Genomic DNA, 13,043 nt, shown 5'->3' with positions numbered 1-13,043 from the left:
CCTTCCCCTGAAGGCAGGTGGCAGACCAACTGCTGATGCCACTGATGCTAGCCCAGGCCAGCAAACATCTTAATTTTATGTGTATTCTCGTAACACTTCCCCCCTTTAAGGATTTTTACCGGGAGGTAAAAATTACAAACATGACTACATTATCCGATACATACACAATATACATCTTTAACAGTTATTTAGCTAATACAGAGAATTTGAAGCTGTCAACACCTTGACAGACAGTCGTCACATTTTCTGTTCCTTTTACACGTGTTATTAATAATCCCTTAGACCAGGCTCCAACTCAGCAAACTTCATAGTGGCCAAAAACACTGATGAATTGCGACCAATGTAACCTCTCATTTGGTTTTGTCCCGGACCACAATAACAAGGGTCGTCCCATTCCGACTCAATTTTCTCTCGCAAGGGCTTAGTAGGAGGGGGACGGGTATTGACCGCAGAGTTATTGCAAAACTTCCTGCAGTACCCCACCATCTCCAAGAGCCTTCTGAGGGCCCTCTTGTCTGTCGGGGTTGGGAGGTCAGCGATAGCCTGCACTGCAGCTTGCTTCACTGCCAGCTGCCCCTGTGTCACCACAATTCCCAGGTAGGTGACCCTCGTGTGGCCAAATTCATTTTTTTCAAGGTTCACTATCAAACTGGCTTCAGACAGCCGTATTAAATTGCCAATACACACCTCTGTGTTCATCAGCCCTTTAGTCACTGAATTACTCAAAAAATATGGGTGTTGTTTACTTGGCTGCCCTATTGTAACCACAATCGCCCAACGTCCCAGTTCTTTGCATTTCCTCGGGACAATCAAACACATGGGTGCGAGTCGTTTAATTACTCCTTCGGGGATTAAGGGAGAGACCTTATCAGTAGACCTGGCCAAAACAATAGCCTTCTCCCATCTGACCGATCCCATCCTAATCTTTTCAAAATGGTTTTTTCCTCTTAGCAGGGGGCCCCTAGCTTCATTGATTTCCACGCTAACACCGACTAGGTTTGTTAGCATATCAAAAGCCGGTGACCGTCTCAGTTCGCGTCGGTCATGATCAATAACATTTTTCCCCCTGGGCAGCCGGTAACTCTCTTTCATGATTCCACCAACTGTTTCCTCCAGCACCGCAAAATGTCCACCGGGGGGTACCTCGTGGGCCATTTTAAAAACCTCATCCCCATAACTCTTTTGCACCACCCCCCACTCCTCATCTGCGGATACTGTACTTGATTTCCCTTTCTTCCTTAGCACTTCCTCATCCGCACAATAGCTTGTCAAGGCTGTGTCAGAGAGAGCGGTCTCGGCAAAAACCATCAGCCCCTCGTCTCGCTCCTGCGTCTGCACAAATTCTTTCCCGGCTACTGCTACGTCCGTCCCAGCTCCCTCACTACCTCTTATCTCAGTACACCCTGTCTCATACAAGGTTGGCAGAAATGTTTCAGCCAAATTCACCATCGCGGGCGGGGCCTCCATGCTGGCAGGCTGACCCGTCAATCTCACGACTGGGAACACGATTCCTCCGGCGATGTCATTACCGAGCAAGACTTCCACGTCTTTCATCGGTAATTCGGACCTCACCCCAATCGTGACTAGTCCAGAGACCAGGTTGCTCTGTAAGTGTATCTGGTGCAAAGGGACTGACTCTGTCCCTTCCCCAACACCTTTGACCTCTACCTCCCCAGTCTGGGTCTCTGAGCTAAACTCTAATACACTCTTCAGTATTAGTGACTGACACGCTCCCGTGTCTCTCCAGATCCGCACTGGAACTGGTTTTAACCTCTCCTTCACTGACACCAGTCCGGCCGAGATAAACCTCTCGCGCCCTTCCTGGACTTTTTCAGACCTGTCCTTCCCTAGCGGTTCGCTTAACAGCTCAATACAGCCATTCAAAATTTCCGCTTTTCCTTTCCCCGTCTCCTTCCTTGGGGCAAAGCACCTGGACGCAAAGTGTCCGACTTTCCCACAATTAAAACAGACGACCCCAGGAGACTTCCTACCAGACTGCTCCCGGTCTACCTTATCCTTTTCACTAGTCCCCGGCTTACTTTCTGACTTTTCCGGTGGACTCTCCCCGCCGTCCTGACTACCCTTCTGGTAGCCTTTACTCGGGGCAACCTTCATTTTATGCGTCAACGCATACTCATCCGCTAACTTAGCAGTTGCGGCTAACGTGGCTGCCTCTTTCTCATCGAGGTAGGGTCTCATACCCTCAGGGACACAACCTTTAAACTGCTCAATCAGAATCAGTTGCAGCAGTCTGTCATAATCCCCCTCTACCCCTTTCGAGGCGCACCAACGCTCACAATATGTTTGCATCTCACGAGCAAACTCCAAATACGTGCGGTCCCACCGCTTCCTCGCATTCCGGAACCTCTGCCGGTATGCCTCCGGGACCAACTCATAAATCCTGAGGATGGCCTCCTTCACCACCTCATACTTCTGGGCATCTTCCGCGGACAGGGCTGAGTAAGCTTCTTGGGCCTTCCCTTTCAGTACACTCTGAAGTAAAACAACCCACTTATCCCTCGGCCAGTCCTGACTTATAGCCACTTTTTCGAAGTGGAGGAAGTACCGATCCACATCGGTATCGTCAAATGGGGGAACCAGCCTAACCTCCTGGGTCGCCCGGAACCCTCCACCTGGGTTCGGCACGAGCCCCTGCTCGGCCCTTATCTTTAACTTCTCCAGCTCAAATTCCCTTTCCCTCTGTTTCTCCTCTCTCTCCAACTGTCTGTCCCTCTCTCTCTCTTCTCTCTCCAACTGTCTTTCTCTCTCTTGCCTTTCTACCTCTTTCTCTTTCTCTTCGTGTTCTAACTGCCGTACCCGGAACTCGTGCTCGAGTCTCAGTTTTTCAAGCTGTACCTGTACCGCGTCTCCAGCAGGTTTTTCAATAGACACCACCCCCAGCTCACCTTGGGGAAACACACCTTTAGATACATAGTGCTCTACAATAGCTCTGTGTATCTCCTCTCTCCTCATTGTCGACTTCACCTTAGAAAGATTCAACCGTTTGGCCACAGCTAACAATTCCGATTTCCTGGCATCCTCTAATGCCTCCAAGGTCGGCGCCTTTATAAATTCCTCAACCTCCATTTCTGCTGTTTGTCTTTTCTTTCTTTCGGGAATTTTAACCCAATCAATTTACTCCGTCCCAAATTTAGCGTTCAAAATCGCGGACGAGAACCCCACTTATGTTACGTACCCCGTAACTGGGTTGCCAAACCAGCAGAAATGGATCACTCAGTTGGAGTCTGGAGTACTAGAACTAATAAAGTTTTATTAAAGAAACAAGCAACACAGTAATCGAAAGGATAATAAATGCAACAGTTCAGTGATGATAAACACACATGGGCACAGCATTAAGATAACAGCATCAATCAAGCTCTATCGTTGTCTAGGGGTAAATGACCAATTTCAAAATGACTCAAAGTTCAGTCCAGTTTGTAGTTCAGTTCGCAGTAATCGTTGTCATGGCGATGGACAAGGTGGGGAAGAGAGACATAGAATAGGAACAACTCATCATTCAGCACAGCTTCACTCACAGACCAGCGAGATGGCTCACAAACAGCATTTGGGCGGGTCCTTGGTGATGTCACCTGAGGTCACCGACTGTGACCCCTCCTCCAGATGCGGTCGATCCTCTGCAGTGAACCCGGCACCCAGGCAAGGGCGGACACACACCGGGTTCCCGCTGATCGTACCTTTCCACCCTTGTCGTTGTCTGGCACTTCTCACCCACTCGTGAGAGGCGCACCGCTTCCAGGGTCTTGTTATCTCGGGTGGCGTGTGTGTCTGTCTTAGCGAACCCTGTCCCTTTTTATCCCGCTGCTGGGGTATCGCCTGTCCACCACTTCAAACAGTTCAAGGTTCAAAGAGGGGAGCCGCTCCAGACAGCTCTCCCTCCCACATCCCTTCATTACACATCTCCAGACGCTGCTCCATTGTTCCTTATCTCTCCTTCCCCTGAGGGCAGGTGGCAGACCAACTGCTGATGCCACTGATGCTAGCCCAGGCCAGCAAACATCTTAATTTTATGTGTATTCTCGTAACAAAAGCAGCACCCGTCATCAGCGATCCCCACCACCCAGGTCGTGTGCTCTTCCTGCTGCTTCTATCAGAAAGAAGGTACAAGAGCCTCAGGACTCAAAGCACCTGGTTCAGGAACGGTTGCTATCCCACAATCATAGAATATAGAACATAGAAAACCTACAGCACAATACAGGCCCTTCGGTCCACAATGCTGTGCTGAACATGTACTTACTTTAGAAATTGTCTAGGGTTACCCATAGCCCTCTATTTTTCTGAGCTCCATGTATCTTTGCAGGAGTCTATTAAAAGACCCTATTGTATCCGCCTCCACCACTGTCACTGGCAGCGCACTCCACGCACTCACCTCTCCCTGCATAAAAAAACTTACCCCTGAGCTGCCCTCTGTACCTACTTCCAAGCACCTTAAAACTGTCCCCTCTCATATTAGCCCTTTCAGCCCTGGGAAAAAGCCACTGACTATCCACACGATCAGTTTCTCATCATCTTATACATCTCTATCAGGTCACCTCTCATCCTCTGTTGCTCCAAGGAGAAGAGGCCGAGTTCACTCAACCTATTCTCATAAGGCATGCTCCCCAATCCAGGCAACATCCTTGTAAATCTCCTCTGCATCCTTTCTATAGTTTCCACATCCTTCCTGTAGTGAGGTGTTCAGAACTGAGCACAGTACTCCAAGTGGGGTCTGACCAGAGTAGCATTACCTCTTGGCTCTTAAAATCAATCCCATGGTTGCTGAAGGCCAATACACAGTATACCTTCTTAACCACAGAGCCAACCTGCGCAGCAGCTTTGAGTGTCCTATGGACTCGGATCCCAAGATCCCTTTGATCCTCCACACTGCCAAGAGTCTTACCATTAATACTATATTCTGCCAGCATATTTGACCAACCACAGTGAACAACCTCACACTTATCTGGGTTGAACTTCATTTGCCTCTTTCCAGCCCAGTTTTGCATGTTATCGATGTCCCACTGTAACCTCTGACAGCCCTCCACACTATCCACAAAAAATTCAAGGCACGACCTGCCTTTGACAAAGCCATGCTGACTATTCTTCATCATATTATTGCTCTCCAAATGTTCATAAATCCTGCCTCTCAGGATCTTCTCCATCAATTTACCAACCACTGAAGTAAGACTCACTGGTTTATAATTTCCTGGGCTATCTCTACTCCTTTTCTGTAATAATGGATAATGGAACAACATCTGCAATGCTCCAATCCTCTGGAACCTCTCCCATACCCATTGATGATGCAAAGATCTTTGCCAGAGGCTCAGCAAACTCCTCCCTCACCTCCCATGGTAGCCTGGGGTATATCTCGTCCGATCCTGGTGACATATCCAATTGGATGCTTTCCGAAAGCTCCAGCACATCCTCTTTCTTAACGTCTGTATGCTCAAGCTTTTCAGTCCACTCTAAGTCATCCCTACAATCACCATGGCCCTTTTCTGTAGTGAATACTGAAGCAAAGTATTCATTAAGTACCTCCGCTATTTCCTCTGGTTCCATACATACATTCCCACTGTCACACTTGATTGGTTCTATTCTCTCATGCCTTATCCACTTGCTCTTCACATACTTGTAGAACGCCTTGGGGTTTTCCTCAATTCTGTCTGCCAAGGCCTTCTCATGGCCCCTTCTGACTCTCCTAATTTCAATTCTTAAGCTCCTTCCTGCTTGCCTTATAATCTTCTAGATCTCTATCATTACCTAGTTTTTTGAACCTTTTGTAAGCTTTTCTTTTCTTCTTGACTAGATTTATTACAGCCTTTGTACACCACGGTTCCTATACTCTACCACCCTTTCCTTGTCTCATTGGAACATACCTATTCAGAACTCCACGCAAATAACCCCTGACTGTTTGCCACATTTCTACCATACATTTCCCTGAGAACATCTGTTCCCAATTTATGCTTCCAAGTTTCTGCCTGATTGCGTCATATTTCCCTTACTCCAATTAAACGCTTTCCTAACTTGTCTGTTCTTATTCCTCTCCAATGCTATGGTAAAGGAGATAGAATTGTGATCACTAACTCCAAAATGCTCTCTTACTGAGAGACCTGACACCTGACCAGGTTCACTTTCCAATACCAGATCAAATACAGCTTCTCCTCTTGTAGGATTATCTACGTTTGTACATATTCTGTCAGGAGAGCTTCCTGAACACACCTAACAAACTCCACCCCATCTAAACCCTTTGCTCTAGGGAGATGCCAATCAATATTGGGGAAATTAGAATCTCCCACCATGACAACCCTGTTATTATTGCACCTTTCCAGAATCTGTCTCCCTATCTGCTCCTGCTACTATTGTGTCGTCTATAAAAAACACACCCAGTAGAGTTATTAACTCTTTCCTATTCCTAACTTCCACCCACAGGGACTCAGTAAACAACCCCTCCATGACTCCCTCTTTTTCTGACACTATCTCTGATCAGCAGTGCCACACCCCCCACCTCTTTTGCCTCCCTCCCTGTCCTTTCTGAAACATCTAAAGCCTGGCACTCTAAGTAGCCATTCCTGCCCCTGAACCATCCAAGAATCTGTTACGGCCACAGCATCATCGCTCCAGATATTGATCCACGCTCTAAGCTCATCTGCTTTGTTCATGATACTTCCATGAATCATCAGGCTCTTGAACCAGAGGAGATCACTTCACTCAATTTCCCTCCCCCTCAACCTATGGGACTCATTTTCAAGGACTCGTCATCTCATGTTCTCAATACTTATTGTTTATTTATTTATTATTATTTCTTTGTTTTTGTATTTGCACAATTTGCTGTCATTTGCAAACTCAATGAATGCCCATGTTAATTGAGTCTTCAATTGATTCTATTATGATTATCAATCTATTATGGATTTATTGAGCATGCCTAAAAGAAAACTAATATATGGTGACATATATGCACTTTGATAATATATATATAATTTTTACTGTAATTTACAGATTTTTAAATTACAGTAGCCATAAAAAGTACTCCCCCCCAGAAGTTTACTCCCCCCCCCAGAAGTTTTCATCTTTTATTGTTTTACAACATTGAATCACCGTAGATTTAATTTGGCTTTTTATGCTACTGATCAACAGAAAAAGATCTTGTGTCATAGATAGAATTCTATGAAGTATTCTAAATTAATTACAAATATAAAACAAAATAATTGATTGCATATAATTGATTCACCCCTTTAATATGACACATCAAGTCATCACTGGTGCAGCCAATTGGTTTCAGAAGTTGTATAATTAGTTAAATGGAGTTGTGTTTTGGAGATCTGTGTGCAGTAAAGTTGTTTCAAAAGATTGTAGTAAAAATGCTCCTGTATCTGGAAGGTCCAACTGCTGGTGAATCAGTATCCGGGTAAAAGCTGCACCATTAAGACAGAATTACACTCCAATCAAATCATCCAAAAGGTTATTGAAAAGCACAAGTCAAGAGATGGATACAAGAACATTGTTGTTGGTCCGTCATGACGTCGATGAGGACCTCGACACCATTATGATGCTGTTGAGACTAGCGCGTGATTTGGATTTAAGTGAGGGAGAGTTGTGCAAGAACATTACCAAGGTACTGAATAGCCCATCAATCAACAAGAAATGGGAAGAATATGGCACAGCTGTAAATCTGCCTAGAGCAGGCCGTCCTCAAAAACTGAGTGACAGGGTCGAGTTCAAGAAGGGGACTAGTGAGGGAGGCCACCAATAGACCTATGATAACTCTGGAGGAGTTACAAGCTTCAGTGGCTGAGATGGGAGAGACCGTGCATACAACAATTGCTGCTCGTGTGCTTCACTGGTTGCAGCTTTATGGGAAAGTGGCAAAGAGAAAGCCACTGTTGAAAAAAACTCACATCAAATCTTGGTTAGAGTTTGCCAGAAGGCATGTGGGAGACTCTGAAGTCAGATGGAAGAAGGTTCTATGGTCTGATGAAATCAAAATCGAGCTTTTTCTTCGTCAGACTAAGTGCTATGTTTGGCATAAGCTAAACACGACACATCATCAAAAACACATCATCCCTACCGTGAAGCACGGTGGTGGCTGCATCATGCTGTGTGGATGCTTCACTGCAGCAGGCCCCGGATGGCTTGTGAAGGTAGAGGGTAAAATGAATGCAACAAAACACAGGGAAATCCTGGAGGACAACCTTATGTAGTTTGCAAGAGAGCTGCAACTTGGGAGAAGATTTGTTTTCCAGCTTAAAAACAACAAGTTAAGTCCTGGTGTGACCAGTCAGAGTCCAGACCTCAATCCAATCGGGAATTTGTGGCTGGACTTGAAAAGGACTGTTCACTCACAAACCCCATGCGATCTGACAGAGCTTGAGCAGTTTTGTAAAGAAGAATGGGGAAAAATTGCAGTGTCCAGATGTGCAAAGCTGATAGAGACCTATCCACACAGACTCAAGGCTGTAATTGCTGCCAAAGGTGCATCTACTAAATACTGACTTGAAGGGGATGAGTAATTATGCAATCATTTTGTGTAAAAATTTAGAACAATTTGTAGAAATTTGCTTTCACTTTGACACAAAAGTCTTTTCTGTTGATGTGTCAAAAATCCAGATTAATTCCACTGTGATTCAATGTTATAAAGCAATAAAACATGAAAATTTCCAAGGGGAATTAATACTTTTTATAGGTGCTGAATGCATTGCAATGTACTTCTGCTACAAAACAACAAATTTTACGAAGTGCCAGTGAATCTAAGCCTGATTCTGATTCTGGCTAATGTCAAAATTGGCTACAATTAATTATTCTGTTAGAAAGTTATCATTATGAGGAGTCTCGTCAATCTTCACTCCATTTGACCAAACATCACATTTAACCCCCAAATCCTTGTTTGCCTCCAGCCAACAGGAAGAATTAGGAACAGCAAGACAAACTGAATGATCTGTTTTACAAGTGCTACAAGAACAGAGAGCTGCGAGTGTCTGTATGTGTACACCAAGTGGCCACTTTATTAGGTATACCTGTACCACCAGCTCATTAATGCAAATATCTAATCATCCCAATCATATGCCTGCAATTCAGTTGCATAAAAGCATGCAGACATAGTCAAGAAGTTCAATTGTTTTTCAGACCAATCATCAGAATGGGGAAGAAATGTGATGTAAGTGATTTTGACTGTGAAGTTATTGTTGGTACCAGATAAGATGATTGTAATATCTCAGAAATTACTGATCTCCTGGGATTTTAAAATATAACTGTCTCTAGAGTTTACAGAGAGTGGTGTGAAAAACAAAAATCATCCAGTGTGTGGCAGTTCTGTGGGTGAAAATGCCTTGTTAATGAGAGAGATCAGAGGAGAATGGATAGACTGGTTCAAGACCATAAGACCATAAGACAAAGGAGCAGAAGTCGACCATTCAGCACATCGAGTCTGCTCTATTATTTTATCATGAGCTGATCCATTCTCCCATTTAGTCCCACTCTCCCGCCTTCTCACCATAACCTTTGATGCCCTGGCTACTCAGATACCTATCAATCGCTGCCTTAAATACACCCAATGACTTGGCCTCCACTGCCGCCCGTGGCAACAAATTCCATAGATTCACCACCCTCTGGCTAAAAAAATTTCTTCACATCTCTGTTCTGAATGGGTGTCCTTCAATCCTTAAGTCATGCCCCCTCGTACTAGACACCCCCAAGATGACAGGAAGGTGACAGTAATTCAAATAACCAAGCGTTACAACAGTGGTGTGCAGAAAAGCATCTCTGAATGCACAACACATCGAACTTTGAGTTGGATGGGCTACAGCAGCACACACATACACTTCGTGGCCACTTTATTAGGTGTAGGAGGTAATTAATAAAGCAGCCGATGAGTATACAGTGTATTTGGAGGTGGAAGAGCAAGCTAAAACCGTTGGAACACACAAAATGCTGGAGAAACTCAGCAAGTCAGGCAGCCTAGGAGAGGAATAAACAAACAACATTTCAGCTGAATCACTTCACCAGATTTACTGGAATGTTTCCAAGGCAGACAATCTTCACTCCTTATTATTTGCACTGAATCATCATTTATTTATGGTAATATTACTTGAGGTGTTATGTGTGTGAGTTATATGTACTGTGATGTGCACCTTGGTCTGGAGTAACATCGTTTCACTTGGTGGTATACTGGTGTACGATCAAATGACGATAAACTGAACTTGAACTCCTGTGGAAAGAAGGAAAGGAGGGATTTAACAAGGATGTAGTTTTGTGAGTAGTTTTGCATGGCCAAATCAGCCATCAACTTATCGAATGGAGGAGCAGGCTTGACGGGTCAGATGGCCGACTCCTGCTCCTATTTCTTATGTTCCTATGTTTCTCATGTTTCTCATGTTATGATCATTGATCCTATTGTGTTTCCTTGTATCTTCACTCAATGGCCACAAGAAAATTAATCTCAAGGTAGTGTGTGGTGACATATAAATGCTTTGATAATGAATTTGCTTTGCATGTTGAACCTTTGGCTGTTTGCAATAATGAAAAGGTTGGGTTAAATAAACCACAGTAGGACAGTTTTGAGTGGCAGGACGGTTGATTGTTAGAGGAATGCAAGCTGAAGCTGATTGGTGCAGGAGGAAGGAGGAGAACAGTTTCACTCAGCGCAGTGCTGTGCTTGGCAACAAGTTGCCTGAAGTGGATTTACCAGGGGCTTCACGTTTAGGGTGGCACGGTAGTGTAGCAGTTAGTGTAACACTAATACAGCATGAGCAACAGGGGTTCAATTCCCGCCATTATCCGTAAAGAGTTGTATGTTCTCTCTGACTGCAAGTGTTTCCTCTGGGTGCTCCAGTTTCTCCCACAGCCCGAAAACCAAAAGTGAGCAGATTAATTGGTCACACGGGTGTAATCGGGCAGCGTAGGCTCATTGCAGTAGAAGATCCAGTTACCGTGCTGAGTCACTTAATAAATAAGTAAATAAACACGCAGAGGAATGCTTGGGGAAAAGTTTGCAGGTTATTGTAAAGTAAGTGGAGATGGTGACAGCTTGGAAAGCAGATGGCTGAACATCGTTCTCTTTGCTGAGTCATTTTTTAATTCAATGAATTGGACAAGTTGAATGACGAGGAGAGTATGCTGAGGTGTAGATCAGTATAGAAGGTGGCATTCATCCCTAAGGGCCCCTCAGCATCCTGGACATGCCCTCATTGACATCGGTGATCGGACTCATAGTCAATGTTTCAGGAACAGCTTCCATCATATTTGTGAATAGTCCATGAACCCACGAACACTCCCTTGATGCAGCATCTCAGCCTGAAACATTGGCTCTTTACTTCCCTCCATAGATGCTGCTTGACCTGCTGAATTCCTCCAACAGTTTGTGTGTGTTACTCGCTGTTCTTCTTTTAAAAAGAACACTATTCTTTACTTTGTAATTATAGTCACTTTATGTCTTTGCACTGTACTAAAACAACAAATTTTGCGTCATATACCCTCAGTGATTTAAAAAAAACCTGAATGTTTCACTGTTGTCTGTTTTGAGAAGAAAACTAAATGTCCTTACCAATCTGTGCCTACCTGGAAATCCAGATCCATATCAATATATATGTACACTCTGTGGCCACTTCATCAGCTACATCCTGAACCTAATGAAGTGGCCACTAAGTGTATGTTCGTGGTCTTCTTCAGAGATGCTGTTCTGTACACCACCATTGTAACGTGTGGTTATTTGAGTTACTGACGCTGTCCTGTCAGCTTGAACCAGTTTGGCCATTCTCCTTTGACCTCTCTCATTAACAAATCATATTTACCCACAGAACTGCCACACACTGGATGTTTTTTTTTAGCTTTTTATGCCATTCTCTGTAAGCTCTAGAGACTTGTGTGTGAAAATCCCAGGAGATCAGCATGTTCTGAGATACTCAAACCACCCTGTCTGGCACCAACAATCATTCCACGGTCAAAGTCACTTAGATCTCATTTCTTCCCCATTCTGATGTTTGGTCTGAACAACAACTGTACCTCTTGACCACGTCTGCATTCTTTTATGCATTGAGTTGCTGCCACTTGATTGGCTGATTACATATTTGCATTAATGAGCAGGTGTAAAGGTGTACCTGATAAAGAGGCCACTATGTGTATGTAACATCGGACTGCTTGATAAAAAAACTGCTTTTGCTATTTCTGATCTATCTATGTACTTTGTATTAAACAACACACACCAAATGCTGGAGGACCCCATCATATCAGTCAGCATCTGTGGAAGGGAATAGCCAAATGAGGTTTCTACTTCACATATATAAGGTTGCCGTATTGTCTACTGTCCTCTCCAGTCAGACTCCTTCTTCTTCAGCCTTTACCTCTTTCATATCACCTCCCAGCTTCTTACATTATTTCCCTTCCCACACCACCCACCTTCCCTCTCACTTAGTCTCACCTATTCCTGCCAACTTGTAATTCTTACCCTTTCCCCACCTTCTCAATCTGGCTTCTGCCCACTTCCTTTCCAGTCTGGATGAAAGGTCTTGACCTGGTGTGTCAACTATTTATTATCTTTCATAGATGCTGCTGTGGCCTGGTGAGTTCCCCCAGCATCTTTTGTTTGTTGATTGTTTATTCCCCTCCATAGGGGAAACAAACTCATTCGTAAGGCCAGTGATGTTGTGGGGATGGAACTGGACTCTCTGACGGTGGTGTCTGAAAAGAGGATGCTGTCCAAGTTGCATACCATCTTGGACAATGTCTCCCATCCACTACATAATGTACTGGGTGGGCACAGGAGTACATTCAGCCAGAGACTCATTCCACTGAGATGCAGCACAGAGCGTCATAGGAAGTCATTCCTGCCTGTGGCCATCAAACTTTACAACTCCTCCCTTGAAGGGTCAGACACCCTGAGCCAATAGGCTGGTCCTGGACTTATTTCATAATTTACTGGCATAATTTACATATTGCTATTTAACTATTTATGGTTTTATTACTATTTAATTATTTATGGTGCAACTGTAACGAAAACCAATTTCCGCCGGGATCAATAAAGTATGACTATGACTATGACTAGATGCTCTCTTTCCTGT

At 44.4% G+C, this 13,043-nt stretch overlaps 1 protein-coding gene across 2 annotated transcripts in view; it reads left to right on the top strand.

Moving 5' to 3' along the window:
* Nucleotides 1-13,043, top strand: part of LOC134345100 (solute carrier family 7 member 14-like) — a 188,167-nt gene that overhangs the window by 42,541 nt on the left and 132,583 nt on the right. The window lies entirely within an intron of this gene.

This window comes from Mobula hypostoma, chromosome 4, assembly GCF_963921235.1.
Source record: "Mobula hypostoma chromosome 4, sMobHyp1.1, whole genome shotgun sequence".
NCBI lineage: Eukaryota > Metazoa > Chordata > Chondrichthyes > Myliobatiformes > Myliobatidae > Mobula > Mobula hypostoma.
This window is presented reverse-complemented; position numbering and strand designations above follow the sequence as displayed.